Source organism: Physeter macrocephalus, chromosome 11 (assembly GCF_002837175.3).
Source record: "Physeter macrocephalus isolate SW-GA chromosome 11, ASM283717v5, whole genome shotgun sequence".
Taxonomy (NCBI): Eukaryota; Metazoa; Chordata; class Mammalia; order Artiodactyla; family Physeteridae; genus Physeter; species Physeter macrocephalus.
The window spans coordinates 44,960,773-44,973,210 of NC_041224.1; the positions used below are offsets into that span (position 1 = coordinate 44,960,773).

General features: G+C 37.6%; 1 protein-coding gene across 2 annotated transcripts in view; it reads right to left on the reverse strand.

The window, feature by feature from the left end:
* Positions 1 to 12,438, reverse strand: part of DMXL2 (Dmx like 2) — a 188,962-nt gene that overhangs the window by 159,359 nt on the left and 17,165 nt on the right. The gene's annotated exons all lie outside the window — the stretch shown is intronic.

Genomic DNA, 12,438 nt, shown 5'->3' on the forward strand with positions numbered 1-12,438 from the left:
AATTTATTAAAGTTCACTGAATAATAATTACCAAAAAATCATAAATGTAGGATTGAGGTTCACGCGTACCGGCAAAAAAAAAAAAAAAAAAACCCTCCGTCTGAAAGTAATAAGGTATTGAAGGTTGCAATTGCATTCCCAGGGTTCAAACCAGGCTTGAGGAAGATCAAGATAGAAATCAGATGCATTTTCCAACACAATTCCACATGGTTTAAAGAGCTAGTTAAATAGACATGAACCCCTAAGGCAGAATTACATGCACTAAGGCAACACTAAACAAACTCAACTGCCGAAGTGAATCCATGATGAAGCCAGCCTGCCAGCCCCCTCCCCTCAACCTTACCAGGCAGGAGAGAAAGACAGAGAGACAGAGACAGAGAGAGGAAACAAATCCAAAGTGGTTACACACACACACACACACACGCTAAACAAAATAAAAAATAAACTGATTTATATAAAATATGACAAGTATTTGGTCTGGAAAATAAAACACAAAGTTAAGTTCCTGGAAAATTCCCTTGTTCAAAAGAACTATAATGAGCAAAACCACATATTTCTTCCTATTGCCACACTTCTTCTTGGTGTATGCTATTCCTGTTTTGCAACTTTGTGAATTTTATGATGACATAAGGGGCAGAGGGTGGGGACATTTTTCTTTTTCTTCCAAACTCAACTTATGATTAAATATTTAAAACAACCTAACAATGTAATTCTCAAATGAAAAAGCCCCATAAAAAGCAACAAAGTTTATGAGGTGGTATTTTTTTCCCACTATTTCTACAGCCTTAAGCAATATGGTCATGTCCTACAAAATACAGATATCCAGTAGCCAGGGCTGACAAGTGATGACAGCTAAGCCAGTGAGGTCCACATACAGCTGGTAATGAAAGAGGAAACTGAAGATAAAGACCAGAGAGGAAGACAGACACTACTTCTACTGGCTACTGAAACTTCCAGTGTTGCCAAAATCCTGCTCTAGTGGGTGTGAATCATAGATGGTCTCAGGAGGTCTTTGAAATCCTGGAAATTATATTTAAAGCCATGTGAATGTGTGGTTTTCACTGGGTCCACAGATCTCATTAGTTTGTCTTAAAGACTCTCTTCCTTAGACAAAGTGTGTTATCCCAAAATTATTACATGGTAGCTAAAAACCTGAGTATTTGCTATTACCAAGATTCTATGTTTTTAGTTGTGATATCCAAAATATCATTAGGAGACTCCTGTCAATTAGCTGAGGCTGAAAAACAAGTGACCCTCTTCTTTTACCTTATTACACTTGAAAATAATTTAAGTATCATTTTCTAAAGCCATAAAATCCTCTGAATTAACACACTATCGTGACAAAAATAAAAATACTGTTGCCTTCTCTAGAGGGTTCAATGTCATTCTGAACAATGATTAAGTGTAGCTGAATAGGCATAACACACTCAGTCTTCTCTAACCTCAGTTTTATATATACTAATTGCCTTGACTACATTATTTTCAAAAATTCAAATAAGTAATACTCATATCCCAAACACTGTTCTAATTTCTCAGATTTCCCTTAAGTCTTAGATAAATTAAAGTGTAAAGTAAAGAAATTTTTTTCTTTTTGGCCACACCTTGCGGCTTATGGGATCTTAGTTTCCCTACCAGGGACTGAATCCAGGCCCTGAGCAGTGAAAGCACCGAGTCCTAACCACCGGACCACCAGGGAATTCCCAATTTTTTTAAATTTATTTTTCCTATTTTTTTAAACAACTTTATTGGAGTGTAATTGCTTTACAATGGTGTGTTAGTTTCTGCTGTATAACAAAGTTAATCAGCTATACATATATTCCCATATTCCCTCCCTCTTGCGTCTCCCTCGCACCTTCCCTATCCCACCCCCCTAGGGGGTCGTCACAAAGCACCAAGCCGATCTCCCTATGCTATGTAGCTGCTTCCCACTAGCTATCTATTTTACATTTGGTAGTGTATATATTCTACTCTCTCACTTCCTCCCAGCTTACCCTTCCCCTCCCCGTGTCCTAAAGTCCATTCTCTACATGAGTTTTTATTCTTGTCTTGCCCCTAGGTTCATCAGAACCTTTTTTTTTTTAGATTCCATATATATGTCTTAGCATACGGTATGTTTTTCTCTTTCTGACTTACTTCACTCTGTATGATAGACTCTAGGTCCATCTACCTCACTACAAATAACTCAATTTTGTTTCTTTTTATGGCTGAGTAATAAATCTTACACAAACATGACCTTTCCTATAAGAATACAGAGTATGAATACATTATACTGGCATTTTCTATGGAGTAGTTGGATGCTTTAACATCCTGGTAGTTACAGGGTCAAAGTTTGAGATCACTGACAACTGTTGACAGATGTGTCTAAATTTTAAAAAGAATAGCACTGATGAATCAAGAGGTACTAAGCATGTTGAAAGGTTTCACTAATTTAACAAGGTGTTATAGTCTAATTTAACAAGAATACTCTACCAAGAGAGTTACTGTTAAACTCCCACCTCTCCCTGAGAGTTTTGATTCATATAAATATAAGGCACATGTTATTAAAAGCTAGAAAAATAATTACAAGAAAGAGGTGCCATTTATTGAAAGCCTGCTGGGTACAAGTACTGTACCATGCATTCCACATTCCTAGTCTTTCTTTCAAGACTGCAGTAAACCTAGAAGTTGGTTATTAATCCCACTTGAATATAAAGAAATGGAAGTTCATATGATTTAATCAAAGTCCTAAGTCACAAGGCAAACACATACTGGCATGCAAATTTAGATCTTTTTACACTGTTTTATACACTTCAGTAATGACCATCTTCTATCATATTGTTTTCTAGTGCTTAAATTTTTGTTCATCTTATTGGTTAATTATATAAATTCATTTAAATTCTTCATTTCTGCTGTGATTCTGGTCTATAAACAAACAAAAAACTAAAGAGAATACAGGGTTGTCTGGACTTTCATGATTACTTGGTTGTACCAAGTCACCTTCAGGAAAAAGTCTTAAGACGTCAGTGTTGACCTATGAAAAAATTTTACAACCAAGAAAACAACGCAGAGATTAACAAAAATTTCCCAAGAAAACATCTTTTCCCTCTCTTCATTTTAGTCACCTAGTTAAAACCCTAACTGCTTATGATACTCACAGAATTAAAAATTAACTTCTAAAATGGACAAATAGGTTTCCTTATTGAATGCTGAATGGATCCCTTATTAAGCTAGAACTTTCAAATAGTACTTATCCATTAAAGCTAAATAAACCACTTAAAGTGTTTTATTTTACGTTTTCAATGACAAAATATTCTTTTTTATAGAGAATAACACGTACTAAATTTTAAAACTATATAGGAAAATTAAGTCACCTTCTTAGCCTTGACCATTCCCACTCATACCAAGGAGCAATCACTTAAGTTACCTATGAACTCTTCCTGAAATGTTTAGTGTACATACAAGTGTATCTACATATAAATCTTTCTTTTTAACATAAAGGGACTATGCTATACACAATTCTGCAACTTCTTGTCTACTTAATTAACAATATATCTTGAAAACTTTCCAAATCCCACAGAAGGAATTACTTCATTCTTCTTAATAGTTGCATAGTATTCCATTTTGTGGCTTTGCCATAATTAATTTAGGTTTCCAGTCTGTTACTATTGCAAAAAATGTTTCAATGAACATCTTCATGTATATGATACTATGCATATGTATGCAAATATACCCATAAAATAAATTCTAAGACATTACTTGCTGCATCAGTGATTAGAATTAATAACTAAAGCAGACCACCCTTCAAAAAAATCATACTCCCCAGATATAAAAAGCTACCTGTTTGTCCACATCATCACTAATCCTGATCATTATCAAATGTTTTAATCTTTCTAATCCAACAAAACCTGGCATCTACTTGTTTTAATTTGTATTTTTATTAGGAATATCTCTTCATATATTTATCAGCCATTTATATTTCTTTCTCTTCAAACTGACTATTCAGGTTACTGGTCCATTTCTTTTTCTGTTTTTTTTTGCCACACAGTGCAGCTTGTGAGATCTTAGTTCCCCGACCAGGGATGGAACCTGGGCCCCTGAAAGTGGAAGTGGGGAGTCCTAAGCACTGGACTGCCAGGGAACTCCCACTGGTCCATTTCTTAACTGGGTCTTTAGTCCTGTTGTTCTCAGTGATTTATAAGAGCTCTTCACAGAACTTACCCTTGGTCATACGTAGCTAAAAAAAATTTTTTTTAACAAAATGCCTGAGCTGAAGATATATGAAGGTGCAAACATATCAGAGAAAACATTTTCTTAATTGAGAGAGTATATTAATATAATACACAATTCCAATTTTTAAAATTTTATAAATAGATCACAAGAAGCCACTGACTATTTTAAAACCTAATTTATGGCTTACCAGGAAACCATAGATTTATACATAAAAAATACACATTCTGGACTTAATGAGAGTTCTCAAAATGAAATTTAAGTCTACAAAATGAGTACTTTTTTTTTTTGGCTGCACTGGGTCTTGGTTGCAGCATGCGGGATCTTAGTGGTGGCATGCATGTGGGATCCAGTTCACCGACCAGGTATCAAACCCTGGCCCCCTACATTGGGAGCACAGTCTTACCCACTGGATGACCAGGGAAGTCTCTATGAGTACTTATTATCAGCAATATATTCAATCAGCCTCATCTGTCTTCCTATAAGTTTCTACACCTAAAGTCAAACCCTTAACATTATCAATTACTGCCTACCACCACCCCCCAAAATAAATAAGCCTCCTGTCATTCAGATACAAGTCTAAACTACAGTTAGAAAAGGGCGAGAGGGTAGTATTTGAAAAGAAGCTCTTCCTTCCACACAACTAAGAACACATTTTACTGAGATGATTCAATCATTCTAACAGTTTGAAGTTCATTCAAGAATGCTGAATGAGCAAAATAAATGAGAAAGAAACTATATATTAAAATAAACAAAACAGGGCTTCCCTGGTGGCGCAGTCGTTGGGAGTCCGCCTGCCGATGCAGGGGACACGGGTTCGTGCCCCGGTCCGGGAGGATCCCACATGCCGCGGAGCGGCTGGGCCCGTGAGCCATGGCTGCTGAGCCTGCGCATCCGGAGCCTGTGCTCCACAACGGGAGAGGCCACAACAGTGAAAGGCCCGCGTACCGCAAAAAAAAATAAAAATAAAAATAAAAAAGTAAACAAAACAAACAAACAAAAACTAAATATTATGCAAAAAGCTCAGACTAAGCCAATGATGCGTGAAGCAATGTCGGAAATAATCTACTATGACTACTTGTGTGGTAACCAAAGGGACTGTTCCTCTTAGAAACAACCCACACCAGGAAATGCAAAATTAACAGACTACTTATAAGTAACAGTAGAAGAAAGCAAAGCTGCAAGCAGTATGCTAAGTGATACATAAGACAAAGATTAATAGCATGTAAAAACAAAAATTTATGGCCAGAAAAAAGGAAGAGAAGAAAACTGAAGAAAATACTACATGTTTGTGATTAAGGGGTAAGAGACAAAATGATTTTTGTTTTAATTTCTTCCTAACAACCCCAGAGAAGCAACTGATCTGAAAGTAGAGCTTTCTCTAATTAAAATTAAAGCTTTAAATTTAAACAAAAACTATTTTTAATATTAGTCAAAAGCTAGCCAATTTTGATAATTTACTAACAAGATGGACCTATAAAAAAACTGCTAAATATAAGATAAAAAGAAACAGACACCTGTTCTCCAAACTAAGCCTATTTCTATACCCTTGAACCAAGAACAAACATATGTTTTTTTAATTTACTGATACTAGTACCATCCGAAAGGAAAATGAGACCTTGAAAAGAAAAATATGCAATAATTAATTAATTAATTCTAATTAACCATTACAAAACCAGCTCTATCTCCAGCTTGCCTGCATTCTCATTAAAAGGTAGGTCTGGAAATAAAACCCAAAAATTATCTTCTCTTATAAATAACTATTTTATGTCAGTGCTAAGAATAAACCATTAAAAGTATTAATTATCAAAAATGTATAAAGGAAATCATAGTAATACTGGTAACAGTAAGCCCCATGGACTGGCCAGCACGTATAAAAACTTAGAGTCACCTTTCAGCCTCAAATTTGTTCTCTAAAGCTTAGAGTATAAAATAATTTGCCTCATAGAGAATATTGAAGTAAAAGACTACTTTTTAAAATTGCTACATCTAAAGAAATAAAATGAGCTTGTTTGACCATTAAATTATTAGAATTGGAGAACATAAGTACCTAATATCTTGTTCCTTAATTTGTTCTTAATACATTTTCCATCTGAAAGGATTTTAAAGTTAACAGTATATTATGTAGCAATATTAATATGTAATGTTTATGACAACTTTCAATTATTTTGTAACTACTGGCCATTTCCAGAAAATCATTTAATCTAAATGTTGATATTTTGAGGGAGATGGTCCTGACAGTGTTCAAAACAAATTTCCCAAATAATATGATTAAACTATTAAATTATAATTAAACTTCCAATCCTGCAATAGGATGGAAAGAGTACATTCTTGAGAATCTAGAGGTGCTAACGCTGACTATAACAATGGGCAAATCACAGTCTCTCTACAGATAATTCCTCAATCAGTCAAACGAAAGATTGTGACTAGATCACTTCCGAGACCCCTTTCAACTTTTAAACTGTGACTCTGCTAAGTGTATACAAATTTGCTTCAAAAAGTCTTGATAAAAAGATTAAATAATCCAGTGTACACTATTTTACATAGAACCCCAGCTAAATGTTTTATATCTTGTGACTCTTTCCCCTGCTCAAAGCTGACAGGAGGCAAGAATGGGTCCAGAATAATGACCAGTGGCTAATAGCTGAAAAAGATGAGCTATGCTGAAGTCTATTCTGGGGAATTTAAACCAGAAAACCCAGAGTTAGCAGGAAGAGTTGAGCTGAAAAGTCATACATATTCAGGGATAAGGCAGCCATTAAGAACCATGTGCAATTTGAAACTGAAATCACCAGTTTGAGAAGCAAATGGATCAGATATCCGAAAATAAGAAAGAACTCGTAAGAAAACATGTATGCAAAATCTCTAAGAAAACGTGGTTTATTCTACCAGCTTTTTAGTTCTAATCACTCTGAAGTTCAGTTGCCCTTCCTTGATGATTCACTGTGTATACTGAAATAAACCTTGTTTTTACTTCAGTTCATCTGTCCCTTGCCCTGACTGGAACCAAAACTGGTACAAAGACTGGGGATATTCAGAGCAGGGCTTCAAGGAAAATATGGAATTGTCCATGACATTAGAGCAGCAGCAATGAGGACACTACGATAGAAAACTGGCAAAAAAAATATGTATAATAAAGTTACAGTTACTAAAGTAGTCATCTATGATCCCGTGGGACCCAGAATATGTACTAGAGAAAGGCTTTTGGAGCACTAAATAGCCGAATGTACTTTCTTCAGCTTTTTTTTTTTTGTGTGTGTGTGTGTGTGTTATGCGGGCCTCCCTCTGTTGTGGCCTCTCCTGTTGCGGAGCACAGGCTCCGGACGCGCAGGCTCAGCGGCCATGGCTCACGGGCCCAGCCGCTCCGAGGCATGTGGGATCCTCCCAGACCGGGGCGCGAACCCGGTTCCCCTGCATCGGCAGGCGGACGCGCAACCACTGCGCCACCAGGGAAGCCCCTTTCTTCAGCTTTTAAGAATGAAAAGCAAAAAGCAATGAGCAAGAGTATGGTGCACCTGTCACTCTCATACACTACTGCAGTATAAAAATATGTGACTTTTCTGGAAGGCAATTTGGTAATATGAATTAAGAGACTGCAAAGAGATTTAAGTACTTTGATTCATTATGTCTATTTCTAGGACTCTATCCTGAGAAAACATTCAAATGTGCAAACAAACATTACAACTAGTACCAAGATGTTTACTGCAGCATTATTTAAAGTAATTTAAAAAAAATGGAAACAACCTAAACATCCCATAATAGAAAAATTATGGTTTATCACGTCAAGTGTATTGTCCATCAGACTCGCAGACGTTTCTAAGCGAAACTGCCCCACCCACAGCCTGGGCGGACAACATGACCAACACTCACCACATACAACTGATTGGACCAGGGTGACACCTGATTCCAAAGGCCAAGAATTTTTATTTATTTTTTCGCGGTACGCGGGCCTCTCACTGCTGTGGCCTCTCCCGTTGCGGAGCACAGGCTCCGGACGCGCAGGCTCAGCGGCCATGGCTCACGGCCTAGCCGCTCCGCGGCATGTGGGATCTTCCCGGACGGGGGCACGAACCCGTGTCCCCTGCATCAGCAGGCGGACTCTCAACCACTGCGCCACCAGAGAAGCCCTCAAAGGCCAAGAATTTAATACCAAAAGCTACAGGCTGGCCAGCAACCCATGATGTGGCCTGGCTTAAAAAAGGTGAGCTGGGTCAGATTCCACTTTCTGGATATTCAAGGATATACCAAGAAATGTAGCAGGTAGTAATAAGCAGTAAAGCCAAAAGGACTTTATGTAAACAGAGGCCAGGGTGGTCCCTGGGGTCCTCATGCAAGCCAGTTTTAATGGATCCAACACAGGGAGAGGCTGAGATATTATGAGAGCCACACAGTCCAACACAGACAGAGCAACCAGTCCCCTGAGCCGACCAAGTTCCTGATATCTGAGGCCCAGCTGCACTACGTACGACTTGTGTTAGAAGATTCTTGGAAGAGTTGCCTTATCGACTGAAAAAAATTACACAACCTAAATGTTGAGAATTATATTTTATTTGGAGGACTTTCTCAGGACTTCAAGGCCAGGAGGCAGCCTCTCAGGTAGTTCTGAGGGACTGCTCTGAAGAGGTAAGGGAGAAGCCAGGATATATAGGAGTTTTGCAACAAAGACCAGGTAGCTGCAACATGAACAGATTACTGTTAACTAAAGAAAACCAGACATCTCAAGTGAATGAATTTAGCACTTTTCTACAAGAGTCTGGGCTCATTGAAATCATTGCTTTGATATGCACCTTAGCTATCTAGGACCAGTATTCTTCCCCATCCTGAGTCCCCTCAGGGTGCACCTTTGGGGGTGGCTGCAGCGGATGGCTTGACAGCAGGCAGCCCATTCACCTCCGTCCTGTGCTCCTTCAGGGCTCACGGGGGGTGGGGGGGGACAGTTTTCCCTCACACTCTTCTACTCCTCTCCTATATTCTCGTAATTCCCCATTGCTTAAGGTAATTTGTTCCTTGTACCATTTAAGTCTCAACAAATAGTCACAACAGGATGACGGTGGGGATTCAAATCAACAAACGTCTACTGAGCAGTTAGCATGCACCAGGCACACAGGGCAGAATGTGATGGAAAACAGGCAGGGTCTCTACCACATGAAGTTTACATTTCGCCAGAGGACAGGGAGAGGTGGATGGTAAGTTTTTGTTTTTGTATTTTTTAATTTACAAAGAAGGCTTGAGATTCTCATTAAACATAGCAAACAAACAAACAAACAAAATACATCTATATCCACTCCCTCACAAAACTCCATTAAGTCGATTTTTTTAAAAAGCTAGAGGTGTACATAAAACAGACACCACAAAGAATAAACTAAAATGAACGTGTGCATAACCACCACTTAAAAAAGGAAGACACTATTTCCAGGGCTTCCCTGGTGGCACAGTGGTTGAGAGTCTGCCTGCCAATTCAGGGGACACGGGTTCAATCCCCGGTCCGGGAAGATCCCACATGCCGCGGAGCAACTGGTCCCGTGAGCCACAATTACTGAGCCTGCACGTCTGGAGCCTGTGCTCCGCAACAAGAGAGGTCGCGATAGTGAGAGGCCCGTGCACGGCGATGAAGAGTGACCCTCCGCTTGCCACAACTAGAGAAAGCCCTCGCACAGAAACGAAGCCCCAACACAGCCATAAATAAATAAATAAATAAATTTAAAAGGAAAAAGGAAGACACTATTTCCAGCAACCCAAAAGACCGTGTGTCCCTTCAAAAGGACACTTCTCTCCCGCAAGCAAAGTAGCACTGCCCTGACTTTTTTGGAAAATCACTCCCTTGCTTTTCTTTGTAGTTTTTCTACTTCTGCATGCATGCCTAAATAACATGGTTTAGTTTTGCTGGCCCTCTGAACTTTGTGTATGTGAAATCATACTGCATGTATTCTTTTATCTTGCTCTTTTCATGAACATTTGGTCAGAGGTTAATTCATGACACATATTGCTGTGATTCATTCATTTTCATTACTTATTAATATTCCCTTGTAGGTACCACAATGTATCCATTCTAATGTTCTTGGACTGTTTGCATATTATTAAAAACAATGCTGCTCTAAGAAACAAACACAAATGCTGCTCTGAACGTTCTTGTAGAGATATCCTGCATATTATATGTATTTATCTAGAATATATATAGAGAAGAAGAACTGATAGATCACAGAGAATATGTATCTTAAATTTTGGTATATAATGATAAAGCATTTTCCAAAGTAGCTGTATGAATTAATACTCCCACTAGCAGTGTATAAGGATTCCCATTTATGGATATTCTTGCCATCACCAGATATGTCAAATTAATCTTTTGCAAATGTGGTAGGTATGCAATGGTATTTCCTGATTTCAACTTGCATTTCTGATTACTAATAAGGAAGAGCCTCTTTTCATATGTTTGCTAGTCATCTAGACTTTCTCTTTTTGTGAAATGCCTGTTCAAGACTTTCATCCACTTCCTATTAAGTTCTCAGTTCTTTTCTTATTGATTTATAGATATTTTTATATTCTGGATACCAATCCTTTGTCAAATATATGTGATGAAATTATCTTTTCCAAGTCCATGGCCTGCATTTTCACTGTTCCTTATAATTAGATTCCAGTTATGCATTTTGGGCAGGAACATCACAGAAATATAGCCATGTTCTCACTGCATTTTACTAAGAGGCACATTTGTCTACTTGTCCCATCTCTGGTGATGTTAACTTCGATCAGTTGATAAACGTGGTATCTGACAAGTTTCTCCTCTAAATAGCTATTATTTTTCCTTTGTAATTAATAAGCATTTTGTGGGAAGATATTTTGAGGTTATATAAATATCTTGTTACTTATCAAACTTTTACCCACTAATATTAGCATCCATTGGATGATTCTTGCCTAATCAGTTATTACTATGATGGCTGCCAAATGGTAATTTTCTTTCTTTTTTTTTTTTTTTTTTTTTTTTTTTTGGCCTCACCATGCAGATTGTGGGATGTTAGTTCCCTGACCAGGGATCAAACCTGGGCCCTGGGCAGTGAGAGCACAGAGTCCTAAACACTGGACCACAAAGGAAGTCCCCTCATTTTTTTTTAACTGAAGTATAGTTGAAGTGTAGTTGATTTACAATTTGTGTTAGTTTCTAGTGTACAGCAAAGTGATTCAGTTATACATATATATATTCTTTTTCATATTCCCTTCCATTAAAGTTTATTACAAGATATTGACTATAGTTCCCTATGCTATATATAATAGGACCTTGCTATTTATCTGTTTTGTATATAGTAGTGTGTATATACTAATCCCAAACTCCTAATTTATCCCTCCCCCTGAGTTTTCTTATTGATTTTTGTACTTTTTATATTAAAGATCATGAGTTCTTACCTCATTCAAAGGGTGATAATCCACTACTATCACTTATTTTCAAATTCCAACTGTCCCAGACTTGGCCAGTAGGAACCCTTCAAGCTAGCCCTGTCTTCTTTTGACATGTTCTCGTCATTCTTTGAACAATTCCTTACTTTCTGGCATAAGAGATTCCAGGCTTATCTAGGCTTATCATCCAACCTAGAATCAGCTATTTCTCCAAGGAATGCTGTTTCTTTTTAGTGGAGAATGGTATTTAGAAACCAAGATCTTGATGCCAGTTATGTTTCTGCTACTGGAGTACCAACTGTGTCTAGGCCCTCTCAGCTGACCAACTAGGAAACAGACATGTGTCTGCGTGCACCTGAATACACATGCATATGTGTGTGTATGTAGACACCCACATACAGTTTCAACTCTCCACTGAAAGGTTTAAAAGCAACGACATCCAGGATATGCATACATCCCCACCATATCTATACACCTCTATACCTATACATCATTGCTCTCTCCCTTTCTCACTCTCTAAATATATATATACACAGATTCACACATTATAAACACATAACATATACATATATGGATACACACACATACATATGAAGTCACACAGATGCCTCTGGTCTGATTATATCCACCACAGGATTCATCCTAGCCTTCCTACATTCCATATTTTGAACTCCCTTCTTCAATTATGAGAAACCTGGTTCACATCATAAATTATTTATCTATAATTGTGGTATATTTGGTGTTTTGTTTAAGAAATATTTTGCAACCTGAAGGTCATGAATAAATTTTCTATGCTGTCTTCTAAAATCTTTATTGTTCTGTCTTTCACACCTAGATCTGTAATCT